This window comes from Lacerta agilis, chromosome 17 (genome assembly GCF_009819535.1).
Source record: "Lacerta agilis isolate rLacAgi1 chromosome 17, rLacAgi1.pri, whole genome shotgun sequence".
Lineage (NCBI taxonomy): Eukaryota > Metazoa > Chordata > Lepidosauria > Squamata > Lacertidae > Lacerta > Lacerta agilis.
In genome coordinates this window covers 10838646-10853942 of record NC_046328.1, presented here as the reverse complement: position 1 = coordinate 10853942, position 15297 = coordinate 10838646, and the positions used below count along the sequence as shown (strand labels likewise).

The window sequence follows — 15297 nt, the reverse complement described above, 5'->3', positions numbered from 1 at the left end:
TCTTCTTCCTTCCTTCCTGCTCCCACCTGGAAACATTATGCACAAAAGCTCGAGAAGGTTCACTTCCATATCGATTGAAACCCATCAATTCTAGCCTCAGACTTTGAAAATCAGTCTCCTGCCCTTGGAGCAGGGAGGAACTCCGCAGGAAAAGTCCTCTCTAATGCAAGAAAAAGCAAGGCAACCCGTCTCGCAGCACAAATAAGCAATATCTGCGAGAAGCAAATGCACCGGGTCTCGCTGGATGTCGGGAATAATCAGTCTCTTCATTCAAAGGCAAGGGGAAACAGATACATTTTAATGACGACTCTCACAGAGGCCCATCGTCCCAAGTGATGGATTCTGGCATGGAAACGTCTCGGGCAACGTTGCCAAACAGAACTGTCTTTGTTGCCTCCCGCTTCAGAGCGTCGCTGCCTGACTAGGAGCACCGGCAGCGGAATCTCGAGAGCCGCCAATTAACTTCGCAACTCTGGGGTGGGAGAAACCAAGCAGTCTTGGCTTAGGCTCATCATCTTCCAAGCCCAGCCCCGACAATCTGCTGCCTCCTTATGGCGGGGCATGTACTGTATTTAAGTGAAGCTAAAGCTACAGCCCTTCAGGGAGGGAAGTAGCTCGGTGGTAGGGTATCTGCTTGGCATGCAGAAGGGTCCAAGTTCAGTCCCTGGCATCTTCAGGTAGGACTGGGAGAGATTCCCTTCCTGAGACCCAGGAGAGCAACTGCAAACTCTCTGAGTGTCCCTATTTTAGTCCCAGACTTACAGAAGCCAGCCCAGTTTCTGATTCGATCCCAGAATGTTCCGCTTTTCCTTTGTACGGCCCTATTTTCACCGCAGAAATGCCGGAGGGTATGGAGTTATGCGACCCCCGAGCCAATGAGTTAAGCAACTATACAACCTTTAGGAGACATCTGAAGGCAGCCCTGTATAGGGAAGTTTTTTAATGTTTAATGTTTTATTATGTTTTTATATATGTTGGAAGCCACCCAGAATGGCTGGGGCAACCCAGACAGATGGGTGGGGTATAAACAGTATTATTATTATTATTATTATTATTATTATTATTATTATTATTAAATAGGATACCCCTATTTTCACTGGGGAATGTCAGAATTGGCAATACTAAGCTTGATGGGCCCAATAGCCTCAGCGGCGAAGGAAGCTGCAAGGGCACCTGGGGCGGGGTGAGGGCGGGGCTAGCCACCATAGGGGCAGGGCATACCCCGGGACATCCGGAGTCTGCCTGCCTCCTCCCACTCAGCTGCCCTACAGCTTGGGGGGGGGAGGCAGCGGGCGGACTGTTTGGGCAGCACAGAGCCTGTGTGCACCCAAGCCACCGCGTCTCTCCCAGGAGAGACGCATGGCTTGGGCATGCTGCAGACCCCACAGTGAGTGCCGCTGAGCATTTTGTCTAACCCACCCCCAGCGGTGACACCCAGGGCGCACTGCACTCACCGCACCCCCCTTCCTCTGCCCCTGAATGGTCTGACTCAGTATAAGGCACAGCTTCCTACATTTCCAAGGTACATGGAAAACACCTCTGAACTCAGAGCGGATAATTGCAGTTCTGGTCCAAAGAACCAGGCTGACAACAGGCTATGATGACTCTCTTCCAGGCTAGGAAAATGCCCCACACCTGCCATGAAGCAAAGCACAGCAGGTGCTCAAGAGAAGCCCAAAATAGCTTTGCAGCCTACGCCTGTTACGCCGGAGACATTTGTGCTACAGGAAAAAAAGGCTTTATGAGACTCCATGCATACAAACGAGCTCTATTTCGGGGTTGATGCAGTCAGCATTCACCTGCAGCTCCAGAATTGAGCAGAGAGCACAAGATATTGCTTTAGGCATGGTGGCACTCTAGCCAACTCCCATCATCCAAGCCCACTGGGGCTGGTGGGAGCTGGAGTCTGCCAATATCGAGCGAGCACCACATTTGCTCTAGTCCAGGATTTGGGAACCATTCCCAGCTCCGTCCTAAACATCCAGAGGTCACCAGGTTGGTGCAAGCTACTATAGATTGTCTAGGAAGATTGGTTTCCACATTGCCTGCTTTAAGGCGGGGTATACCAGAGACAACTACTGGGAGGCAGGTGGCACTGTGGTCTAAATCACTGAGCCTCTTAGGCTTGCAGATATGAAGGTCAGCGGTTTGAATCCCCACAATGAGGTGAGCTCCCATTGCTCTGTCCCAGCTGATGCCAACCTAGTAGTTAGAAAGAACACCAGTGCAAGTAGATAAATAGGTACTGCTGTGGTGGGAAGGTAAACGGAGTTTCCGTGCGCTCTGGTTTCCATCACCGTGTCCCATTGTGCCAGAAGCTATTTAGTCCTGCTGGCCACATGACCCAGAAAGCTGTCTGTGGATGGACGTTGGCTCCCTCGGCCTGAAAGTGAGATAAGCGGCGCACCCCATAGTCACCTTTGACTGGATTTAACCATCCAGGGGGACTTTACCTTTTTTTTTGTTCAGAGACAACTACTCTGTTGTTGCTTATTGCTTAGAAACAGGAAAAGAAAGATTTTATAGTCTTTTTATTATCTAACCTCATAAAACATTTAAAAATAAATATCTCTCACTCTTAAACCCCAGATCCCGACTTTTCAAAACATGAATAGCTTTTAGCCATAATGAAAAACTTGTTTTTTCCTTTAAACAAAAGTCTACATAAACCAGAGAGTTGTACACAACAGGATCAAAGTGCTTAGGACAAAATGAACTCCATCCCTTTATCCTATGCAGCAGCAGCATAAAGCAGTACCCAACCTTTTGATACAAAACTCTCCAGTCGAAAAACACAACTGTATTGAATTGCAGCGGAATACCATTGAACATTTCCATTTATGAGAACAGAATTGCCCATCAAAACAAAGCAACAAAGGAATGAAATGAGATTAAAGGATTGCAGAGGGAGGAGAGTAGGAAGGGGCAAAACGGACTTGGGAGAGCTTAGCAAAATATGAAGAAACTTTGCAAGGCAGAATTCCAAGGATGAGGACAGGCAAAGTCTAATTTAAAATAAACATTTGTGTATATGGCACATCCTTGCCAACTTTGGTGCCAAATCGGAGACATTCGGTGGCAACAATGGGAAGAGCTTAGTAGCACTGATGTACAAAATTTGATTTGGGTTGTTTTGAGAAGCAAAAGGAACTATTTCCGGAAATCAGGAATAAATGACTGAAAGCTGCTGAAGTAAGGACTAAATCCACCTGCACACGAAATGTGACGCAGAGAGCAAGACTCTCTCTCTCTCTCTCTCTCTCTCTCTCTCTCTCTCTCTCTCAACAAATAAGAACTAGCATTGCATTAGATTTTCTGCAAGGGCTTTTTTAAAAATGTGACTGTTCAGCCACAGTGTCCCCTGTCAAAAGCAGATTGAACACATTTAATTCAGTATTATTATTTATTAACATTTTATACTGCCCTTCAGATCACAGGGGGGTTTACAATATGAAAACACAAAAATGCATACCATAATAACAATCCAAAACAATAACCCCCCACACACAAGCAGCTTAAAAGGTCATAGATTGTTTAATTAGCCAAAGGCCTGGAAGAAGAGGAATGTTTTTGCCTGGCGCCTTAAGATATGTAATGAAGGTGCCAGGCAAGCCTCCCTGGGGAGAGCATTCTACAAGTGGGGAGCCACCACAGAAAAGGCCTATTCTTGTGTTGCCACCATCCAGACCTCTTGTGGAAAGGGCATACAACAAAGGGCCTTAGAGGATGACCACAGGGTCTGGGTTGTTTCATATGGGGAAAGGCCTCATGAGTGGCCCAGCCCTGCAAGTGATGACGTAGACAGTGAACTTCATGGGAAGCTTCATTACGCTGGGTCAAATCACTGGTCCGCCCAGCTCAACATTGTCTGAGTGTTGGAGGCCTGGGACAATTGCAGGGAAAGCAAAATGCTTGTTTGCAAAGCTATTGTACTATTGTATGCTTTTGAAACGTGGACCACTTATAAACGCCATCTCCAACTCCTTGAAAGATTCCATCAACGGTGTCTCAAAAAAAATGTTACACATCACCTGGGAAGAACTAATGCGAAGTGTACTAGAAGAAGCAAAGATCACTAGTGTTGGATGCCCAGTTATTGTCTTCCAAAGCAACTACTCTATTCCGAACTTAAAAATGGAAAGTGTGATGCTGGTGGTCAACAAAAGGGGTTCAAAGACTCTCTCAAGGCAAATCTTTAAAAATGTAGTATAAACACCAACAACTGGGAAACACTGACCTGTGAGGACTCCAAATGGAGAACAGCCTTCACCAAAGGTGTCATGGGCTTTGAAGACAACCGAACTCAAGACACAAGGGAGAAACGTGCTAAGAGGAAGGCACGCTTGGCAAACCTTCACCGTGATCAACTCCTGACCGGAAACTTCTGTCCCCATTGTGGAAGGATGTGTAGATCTAGAATTGGCCTCCACAGTCACTTACAGACTCACTTTTAAAACTGTGTTTATGGAAGACAATCTTACTCAGCTACGAGTGATCACCAAGGAGAGAAGACAATTACTCTCCAGCATTTCAGGTAGATGTTCTACCACTGAGCAACAGACACCCCTTCCTCACAAATGGCATGGAAAAGTGAAGCTCAAATAATACTTTGGAATGCTAATTTTGCTAGCAAAAAGCTCCTTTGCCTTGTTCCCATTTCACAGCCACCCAGCAGACTTAGCAGCAAATTTCCAGTCCTGCTGGAAACGTCAAGTTTCTGACATTATATCTCAAAGCTCTCAGGCTCTGCCCTTCCAACTCAGCCCATCCCAACCTTCCATTCACAATGGAGAATCAGCTGCAGCAACAAACACCACACACTTCGGGCTGATGATCAGTAGCAAATGGGGAATCCAATTAATTACAGCAAGAATTAATTGGAACACAGGAAGCAGCAAGGACTTCTGTGAATTAAAAAAGGTTTTTTTATGTAATATCAAAGGAACAGAGCATCACAGGAGGAACAGAGCATGGAATCAAGTGCAGGAGTTCAATACCTCTTTTCTGAAGGCTCCTCTCCTTACAGCTGAATCCTCCTGCTTGATATTAAGCCCAGGGAATTCCTAGCTTGATGAAAACTGTCAAGGAAAAGAAAGACACCTTCAATAACACAACAACGCAAAGGGAATGAATATGTTTACAAAAGTGGGCAAAAGTTCCGCAATAAAAGATCCTAAGCTTTTAGCATAACTTTCACAGAAAAACAAAACAAAACAAAACCACAACGCTGTGTGGGGGAGAGAGAACAAAGGATTTCTTTCATTGTTGCTATCCTGGATGCTGGGGAGATTTCTCACAGGTGAAGAACCAATGTGGTCCAGGGTAGGGATCGTCAGGCACAGAGGCCAAATGTTGCCCTCCAGGTCTGTCTATTTGACCCTTTGGATGCTCGGAGCTCACACCTTTCACCAGCCCTGCTTGGTACCTTCCTTGACTATTTATGCCTGCCTACAATGTGTCCTTCTGATAATGTTCCTTGCTTACCCAGGAGAGGAGTGTGTGAGCATGTAAACAAACTAGCCATTCTCTCTCTCCATATATATTTTGTTGTTGTTCAGTCGTTCGGTCATGTCCGACTCTTCGTGACCCCATGGACCAGAACACGCCAGGCACGCCTATCTTTCACTGCCTCCCGCAGTTTGGCCAAGCTCATGCTAGTCGCTTCGAGAACACTGTCAAACCATCTCATCCTCTATATACTGGCCAATGCCAAAATAGACTTCTAAGTTATTTACAAGCATAAAAATCGGTTGCACATGCTGTAAGGTACTCAATTAGTTGCTCATGAGTAAGCAGCCAGAACTCCGCTGTTTCCTTTAAGGTTTTTATTGTGCAAACTATGTACAGTGCAGAGCTAAAAAGTTCATGTATGTATCAAGCAGTGTCAGAATCCGGGAATGGTCCCTTCCGGTTCTGACCCCAACAAAAGAGTTTAGGGATATGAAAACCCCACCTCCCATCTTTTCGTTTCACCCCAAGACGCCTTTGGGGTGATGGAAGCTGCGCACCCCCTGTATCGCCCGCTGAACTGTGTGAGTGCTGGGTCTCTCGTGCATCCCCAGAGCCTCGGCTCCTTTCCCCCTGAGAGACCTCCCCCTCCTCGCTGGATGCCTCACCACTCCTCCCGCTGCTAGAGGAGGTACTGCTGGCAAGGTGGGACTGGGGCTCTCTGTAACATCTTGAGAGCCCTTGCACCACTGTGCACTGAGTCGGGGATAGTTCCCTGACACATGCATTAAAAAATACAGTCGTACCTTGGTTCTGGAATGCCTTGCGAGTCGAACGTTTTGGCTCCCGAACGCCACAAAGCCGGAAGTGAGTGTTCCAGTTTGTGAATGTTCTTTGGAACCCGAACATCTAGCTCAGCTTCTGCAGCTTCCGATGGGCTGCAGGAGCTTCCTGCAGCCCATCGGAAGCTGCGCCTTGCTTTCCGAATGTTTTGGAAGTCGAACAGACTTCTGGACAGATTCCGTTCGACTTCTGAGGTACGGCTGTAAACACCTGCCATTTAAAATATGCAATGAAGCAGGTCCATTAGAACAACACAGCAATTAAAACAGGATGCTCAGGTCAAGAGATCAAGGGAATGCCCATACAAGCAGGTTTGCTTTCAAAAGCTGGCAGAATGCCAATACAGATGGGCATTCTCTTGTATTTCGCCAGGGAGAGCTTCCCATAAACAATAGTGACACCGGTGGAAAAAGCCCACCTCCGCATAACTGCAAACCGATAATCATCAGGCTTTGGCAAGGCTGATTCAGGTGGAAATCCAGAAGAATAAAACTAACATAAAACACTTGCGAATCCATCTCAAGTTAGAACACTTCACTCAAGTCAATCCACCTTGCCATGTCTACATCATTGGCTCAGGTTGCAGAGTGTGGGGTGGTTTCTAAATGAAGAAGCCCAGGCCACAAGCCACCCTTGGGCAATGCCTAATAGAGCCGTAATGAGTGCTGTATCAGCACTGAGTGTAACTTCCCTCCTGAAGTACTATAGCTTACCAGCACATCATTGGAGGGGAGCAGACAAACGAAGTGAAAAGAGGCTTCTCAGAATTTAAGGGAAAGGTATAATTGACACATATTGCCAATGAAAAGGCTAAACGATCTTGATGCCCTGGCTGAGGAACATGTCCAGCAATCAAACTGTCTCTTCTACTAGGATCCTCTCTGAAATGTCTCCGCATAATTTCCTTCTACAGCAAAGAATGGAGTTCTCTGATGTTGGAACAAGTTTGGAGGGAAATCTCATTAGCCTTCAGATTCACTTAATGTTCCTTTTGATTCCGTTCATCTTTCTGGTCCTTCTACCCATCGCAACAGCCTAAGTGTATTCTGTGCATTCTCAACACCGCTATCTAAACACCAACGTTTAATACACTACTCGGCCTCTGATTCATGGGGGCATTCTTCCTTTCCCCTCCCCTCTCTTCTCCCTTCTATACAGACAACCTTTGCTTTTTATAACCGCAGTCTCCATGGTTTCACCAACATCAAAAGGATTATCGAAAAGGTCCCTAGAAAGGGAACTGTAGGTGGTAATGATGTCGTTGCAGCCAAAGGTGGGGCATAGTGGGGACATAGGTTTCCGGACAGGAGTTGATCACGGTGAGGGTTTGCCAAGTGTGCCTTCCTCTTAGCACGTTTCATCCTGAGTTTGAGAATCTTTGAAGCCCATGACATCTTTGGTAAAGGCTGTTCTCCAATTGGAGCGCTTGCAGGCCAGTGTTTCCCAGTTGTCGGTGTTTATACTACATTTTTTTTTAGATTTGCCTTGAGAGAGTCTTTAAGCCTCTTTTGTTGACCCCCAGCATTACGCTTTCCATTTCAGAAGAATGTGTGGATCCAGAATGGTTAAAACAGTGTTTATGGAAGACAATCTTACTTGGCTACGAGTGATCGCCAAAGAAAGAAGGACAAAATGGCGGAAGAAAAGATAAAGGGATGCTAAAGTATTTGGAAACCAAGCCTTATTAGAGATGATGGAGGGAGTTGGGTTTGTTTAGCCTGCAGAAGAGAAGGCTGAGAATGGCCCATCTACTTCAGCATCCTCTATTCTCACAGTGGCCAACCAGATGCAAGCAGGACCTGAGCACAAGAAGCACTCTCCCCTTCTGCTGTTTCCAACAACTGGTATTCAGAAGCACCACTGCCTCCAACTGTGGAAGCAGAGAATGGCCACCATTGCTAGTAGACACTGATAGTCTTCTCTCTTAACATTAGAAATCCGTGACATCCAATGAAGCTGTATGTTGGAGGATTTAGGACAGACCCCCCCCCCCAAAAAAGTATATTTTCAACAGTGAAAGAGGTGTAAGAGTTAAATTATAAAATTCACCACCCTGCAAGGTGTGGTGATGCTCACCAACTTGGATGGCTTTAAGATAGGATTAGACAGATTCACGAAGGAGAAGGCTAGCCAAACTGGGAGAGGTAGGCAATGCCACTGAGGACAAAATTCAAGATGACCCTAACAGATTGGAGAACTGGGCTAAAACTAACAAAAAGAATTTCAATAGGGTCAAAGGTAAGGTCCTACACTTAGACAGGAAGAACCAGATGCACAAATGTAAGCTGGGAGACACCTGGCTTATCAGTGGTACATGTAAGAAGGGGTCTTAGTAGACCACGAGCTGAACATGAGTCAATAGTGTGATGCAGCATCAAAATCTAGTGCTATTATAGGCTGCATCAACAGAAATCTAGTGTCCTGCTTAAGGGAAGTCATAGAACTGCTCTATTCTGCCGTCCTCAGGCCACACCAAGAGTAGTGTGTCCGGTTCTGGGTGTCACAGTTTAAGCAGGGTATTGACAAGCTGGAATGTGTGGAGAGGAGGGCGACCAAGCCTAACAAGGATCTGGAAACCAAACCTTATGAGGAATGGTTGAGGGAATTGTGTATGTTTAGCCTGGAAAAGAGGAGACTAAGAGAAGATAGGCCAGCCATCTTCAAATATCTAAAGGGCTGTCACGTGGAAGATGGAGCAAGTTTGTTTTCTGCTCCTCCAAAACCTATAGACTCAAGAAAGGAGATTCTGACTAAACATCAGGAAGAACTTCTACTGTTCGGCAGTGGAACAAACTCGAATGAAAAGTGATGGGCTCTCCTTCTTGGAGGTTTTTAAGCAGAAGTTGGGTGGCCATTTGTCATGTATGATCTAGTTGAGATTCCGGCATTGCATGAAGCTGATTATACTGTGCCCATTTCCCCCCATTCCTGGCTGCTGTCCATTTTGATGACCTGAACCAGAGCAAAATAGAAAAGGGGAGGAGATGCTGTGTGCCTAACATGTAATAAAATCCAAACTGTACCCTGTACTTCATTGTAAAACATGGCTCTCTTTCCAATGATATACTTTTATCATGGGTTTTAATCAAATATCTTACAGCTCTCAGATGAAAAAGGTGAATGTGAAAAAAGGATTTTGGGGGGGAGTGTAATGGCTTTTCTAATTGCTTGTTCTCTGTCACTTGTAACTAATTACCCCAATCATACTCCTGTACAGTTTCTGGGGCTCTTTCTTTTGTAACACTCATTCAACTGAAGCATACCTTCAAGCATTAAGAGAAATGAAAAGGAGAGGCACAATTAAGCCATCCTGGTGACAACCGTCTCTAGCAACTAATGTGAAGAGATATTTTCTGACAATAAAATTTTGCAAGATCAAAATCCCTCAAGCAGCCAAAATGCATGAGAAAAGAAGGCCCCCATCTTGTGCAGAACATGACACATGTCATGTAGACCATATCTAACAAGAACATAAGAGAAGCCTGCTGGATCAGGCCAACTGTCCAGCATCCATAGTGGCCAACTAGGTGCCTTTGTCTCTGCCTTGTGATAGCTACAAAGACCCAATACTCTGCTCGGCCTCTTCATCGTTCAAAAGAGGGGATATGGCCACAGTTATCCATAACTTTGCGGGAATCTAGGGTTGACTCCTGTGCTGTGTTGTACACGCTCCTGCTTTTGAAGACTGTTTAAACACTACACTTAGTTCAAAGTACAGCCACCCGGTGGTTGACTGGGGGTCAGCTGGTGGAAACCTATCTTGTTGGGATCGAAAAACAGTGGTACCTCTGGTTGCGAACTTAATTCGTTCCGGAGGTCCGTTCTTAACCTGAAACTGTTCTTAACCTGAGGTACCACTTTAGCTAATGGGGCCTCCCGCTGCCGCTGCGCCGCCACCGCGCGATTTCTGTTCTCATCCTGAGGTAAATTTCTTAACCCGAGGTACTACTTCCAGGTTAGCAGAGTCTGTAACCCAAAGTGTTTATAACCCGAGGTGAATATAACCCGAAGTACCGTTGTAACTTCCCTGGCTTCCAGCCCATTTCCAAGCACAAGTCAAACTGCAAGCTTGTAGCGATGGCTTGTTTTTGGTTTCTTGCTCATGGTTTGCTCGCGGGAGACAAACCATGAGCTCAGGTTCAGACGTAATGATAAACCAAATTGTGGTTTAGCTCTGGGTAGAACAGCAGCAGGAGGGCTGGAGGAGGACAAAAGTCACCAACCGTTTTGTTGCAAGTGCCAGCATGCTTGGACATTTATGCCTAACCATAGCTTGGCTTAGCATTACATATGAACAGGGATGACAGGAGTTGTAGTTTGGCAACATCTGGAAGGCCAAAGGTTCACCACCCTTGCTGATTTCCTGCTCATGGGGATATGGGAAGTGCCCAATTTTCCTTTCCTTATGCATGTCACCCTAAGGAGTTACCTTGAGCTGTTTCTGCACTTAGGGAGAACATACTATAATAGTTTAACTGGCATATTTCACTACCATGCAAAAACTACCTGGATGTGGATCATAGCATGCTTCACTCCTGCAGAATTCTGAATCGACCCCAATCGGCTAATTATCACCTCCCTCACACATGAACACAAATCAGGAATAACCCCTCAGAAGACGCAAAGCGACTGAAATTAAAAATAAAATACTTTTCTTCGGAGGAAGAAGTTAACGAGAGGGTCACCTGCCCATCTGACTCCCACATCTAGACATCTCTCAGCACTCATTAAATGCCTCCATCAAAGGCTGCAATAAAATATCAGAAGCCTATAGAAAATTGGAATACTGTATGCAGTTTTCCATTATTTTATTTTCCTCTGCCAGGTAACAGCTACAGAATGTAATCATTCCCTTTGCAACTTTCCCTTGCTTACAAAAACTCAGAAAACTGCAATTCATTAAAAAAAAAACATCGGTGAAATTATACATAGGATTTCATTAGAGAGAGACTGAGAGTGAGAGCTGTGTAATTGTTGGCTATATTGTTATATATTAAAAACCTAATAGGAAGATTTTTAAATGGAAAAATTGCAATGTATGAAATTACTGGTATACATAATGTCCTTGAGAAGACATGGAAACCATTTCTTTGCTATTGGGACTGTAATTTCCCAGATCAGTATGATCCTAAATACTTTTTATCTTTTAAATAGAGTTTTTAGTGTTTGTCATGAGTACAATTTTTCTTCTTTGTATTGCAGATGTAATACACTACGAATACAAAAAGAAAAGAAAAAGTCTATTTGCTTTGGGCCTGCTTCATAAGAAGCCGGAGCCACACAGAGAGAATTAGATTAGTTATCCCCCAAAAAACACTTTATTGATCCAGAAAACACACACACACAGTACAATACATTGTATAGAAACATATTCTAAAGACTATCCGGACAATGGAATGCAGCCAAGAGCTAAATCAGTGTTATAATGGATTCAGACTAAGTGGCACTTGCATTTTTCATAGATCAGTTATTCACACCCACTGAAAAATACTAGTGAAGATGCCACATCTGTATTTCCTGCCTCAAAAACGTGATTAAGAGAGGATTGGACAAATCTGTGGAAGATAAGCTAATCAATGGTTACTAGCCACATAAATTAACTCTCTCCTATAGTATATTTCCCTAAGGCTGTCGTCACACTGCAGTTTGCATTGCCACCTGCCAACAGATGGCGCTGTGAACTGCAGTGCAATGAAAGTATTGTGAGAGCTTCTAGACCATGGGTAGGCAAACTAAGGCCTGGGGGCCGGATCCGGCCCAATCGCTTTTTAAATCCGGCACCCAGACGGTCCAAGAATCAGCGTGTTTTTACATGAGTAGAATGTGTCCTTCTATTTAAAATGCATCTCTGGGTTATTTGTGGGGCCTGCCTGGTGTTTTTACATGAGTAGAATGTGTACTTTTATTTAACATGCATCTCTGGGTTATTTGTGGGGCATAGGAATTCATTCATTTTTATTTTTATTTCAAAATATAGTCCGGCCCCCCACAAGGTCTGAGGGACAGTGGACCAGCCCCCTGCTGAAAAAGTTTCCTGACCCCTGTTCTAGACCATCGCAGCAGCAGAGGTGGGAGGCAGTGGGTGGCTTTCCTGGTCTCTCATGGGATGAAGAACTCAAACTCGAGTTACGGCTTCTGCCACAACCTTTAAAGCTCAACTCGGTATGGTACATGAGCAAGGCAAGGGTTAAAGGGCACAGCAAGTTGTGTGCATGGCCATCGAGAAAGTTAAGTTGTTGAGTCAATGAGTGATCCCTCCCCTACACCTTGCTCCTGAGGAGGGGCAGGCACAATGTTTAGACCACAAGATAATCACCTGGAACAAGGGCCAGCAGCATCACTTTCCTTTTCTGATATGCCCATCAGAAGAAGCCACCTTGCCCATCTGTGCCATGAGGGGCTCTGAACATTGCACAAAGTGCAAAATGTCTACATGGCAGATGACACGCAACAAGCACGCGAGCTGCTTCCTCGAATGTGCAAAAGTGAAAAACGGCAAAAGTTGCAAGAAGATTCCAACAACTGACTAAAATAGGTTTGCCCTTTTAAAATCTGCTCGTCTAGCAGCTATTTTGCTCTGCTCGCAGCCTGTGATCATTGAACATGTTAGAACGTCTTTGCACATCTTCAGTAGCTAGAGCAAAATGAAACTAGAGCCACCCTCAGCCCCTTATCCTTCGTGACATCCACACTTCAATTGTTGGCCAGAGCAAAGTTCATCATCCTTAATCCTGAAGCCAAACTTTATTGATTTCTCTAACAGCCTCTCCCCAGGATCCAGATCCAGGATTTACCGCCTTTCCCTCTGCCAAATCTGAGACATCAGATGAAGCCTGTCTGTCTGTCTGAACCAGTGCCAGATTTACATATAAGCAAAACAAGCTATAGCTTAGGGCCCCACTCTCTTGGGGCCCCACAAAACTACAACAACAAAAACCTGGATGTACATTTCCAAAATATAAGATAAAAAAACAAATAAAATAAAACCTACATACAGCAACAGTGTTTTGTGTTGTTTAGGCTCCCATGATGTAAGTAATGGGCCCCGCCTGCTAGCCTGCTTCCTAAAGTATCACTGGTTTGCTCATTTCTACATACAGTGGTACCTCAGGTTACAGATGCTTCAGGTTGCAGACGCTTCAGGTTACAGACTCCGCTAACCCAGAAATAGTACCTCAGGTTAAGAACTTTGCTTCAGGATGAGAACAGAAATCGTGCGGCGGTGCAGCAGCAGCGGGAGGCCCCATTAGCTAAAGTGGTACCTCAGGTTAAGAACAGTTTCAGGTTAAGAACGGACCTCTGGAACGAATTAAGTTCTTAACCCGAGGTACCACGGTATAGGGTGCCTACATTCTGCATGGACTGGTTGCATGACAACATGTGCAAATGGCTTTAGATACCTATTAGGTCCATAAATTACCATATCACATATATTCAACACAAAAAGCAGTGACCATTTGTTGTTGACAAAGGGCAGCTGGACATATAAAGGGCCCCATTACCTTCAGTAGCTTAGGGCCTCATCAAACCTAAATCCTGCCCTGGTCTGAACCTGCTGAAACCCTTCCCAAGATCACTTCCTTCTAGCTCTTCAGGACCTTTCCCTCCTTCTTCCTGATCCAACCATCCCTTCCAGGACAACTGAACAGGGCTCATGAACGACAGCTCAGGGGAGCTGTGGAGGAACAGCCAGGGCAGGGCAACTCCTTAGCATCCATCCTGCTCTGCTGTCCATCTCGCTTACAAAACCGTTTCAACCTCAGAAGTGGAGGGTGAGAAGCAGTGGGCAGCAAAGGAGCTGGATGGTTGCTGAGGAGATGCCCCAACCTGTCATGGCTGCTCCTCTGTGGCTTACTAGAGCCAGCTGCCTGAGTGCATTGCCTTCTTCCTCGAGGGAGATGCCAGGGGTTGAAAGCGGATACACTGTGAATTTGCCTCCAGCAGCAATGCCAATGGGGTTTGTTCAGAAGTCGCCAACTGCTTCTGCCCCAATTGGATCAATTCCCAGAGCATGGCCACCCCACTGACTCCCATCCATCAAATGCCGGTGGTTTGCTATGTGCTTAAGAAGTGGATTATCGCTCAGGATTCCAGACTGGTTTATTATGAATTGCTTCAAAACAGTAAGCCCTATTTTCTAAATGGAACCCCTTCCATAAAGGTATGCTTGTAACTGATAATGTTCATTTAGCATCCTATGGTGATTGAGGAGGGGGAAGACTGCTGCAAATTAAAAATGATTTTGTTTTCTCTAAAAAACGAATAACGATTAGATGCAGTAGATGCAGTAGAAGTCTAGAAAAATTACCAGAAAGCCAGTGGCTCATTCTCTGACTAAGGGAGCTTGCTAGTTTCCTTCAGAAGCAGATGCTAAGGATTTATGTTATCTATAGATTTGTATTATTCCTGTTATTATGAAGTGGGATACAAATCTTGTTTAAAAATTTTATTTGTTTTTGTTTTTTTTAACTACAGTTGTAACTTGGTTCTCAAACAGAATGCGTTCCGATAGTTCGTTCGACTCCCGGAACCGTTCATATACCAAGGTGCGGCTTCCAATTGGCTTTGGGAGCATCCTGCAGCCAATCAGAAGCCGCGCCGGACGTTCAGCTTCCAAAAATTATTCGAAAACCAGGACACTCACTTCCAGGTTTTGATCGTTTGGGAGCCAATCTGTTTGGGAGCCAAAGCGTTTGAGATCCAAGGTATGACTGTAGTAATTTTCATCTAAGTAGACCATAGGAACAGTGAAAGCTACCTGAAACTAAATCAGACGGTTGCATTCAGGTAACTCCATATTATCTGCATTGATGGGCAACGGCTCTCCCAAGTTTCAGAAAAGGATCTCTCCCTGCCTTACTTGAAGATGGTGGGCATTGAACCCGGCGCCGTCTGGAGGCATTGAGCTATTGCCAGGGGTGTAGCAAGGGGGGTGAGGGGGGTGGGCCGCCCTACGTTCCATAATGGAGGGGGTGACAAAAAAATTTGGATTTTTTTTTTGAAAAT

General features: G+C 45.2%; 1 protein-coding gene across 10 annotated transcripts in view; it reads right to left on the bottom strand.

Annotated features, from left to right (window-relative positions):
• ARVCF (ARVCF delta catenin family member) overlaps positions 1 to 15297 on the bottom strand; it is a 452118-nt gene that overhangs the window by 306745 nt on the left and 130076 nt on the right. For all 10 annotated transcript variants that reach the window (XM_033135996.1, XM_033136004.1, XM_033135999.1 and 7 more), the window contains exon 2: positions 4998 to 5078. The gene's annotated coding sequence lies outside the window, so the exon portion shown is untranslated. The remainder of the gene's footprint in view (positions 1 to 4997; positions 5079 to 15297) is intronic.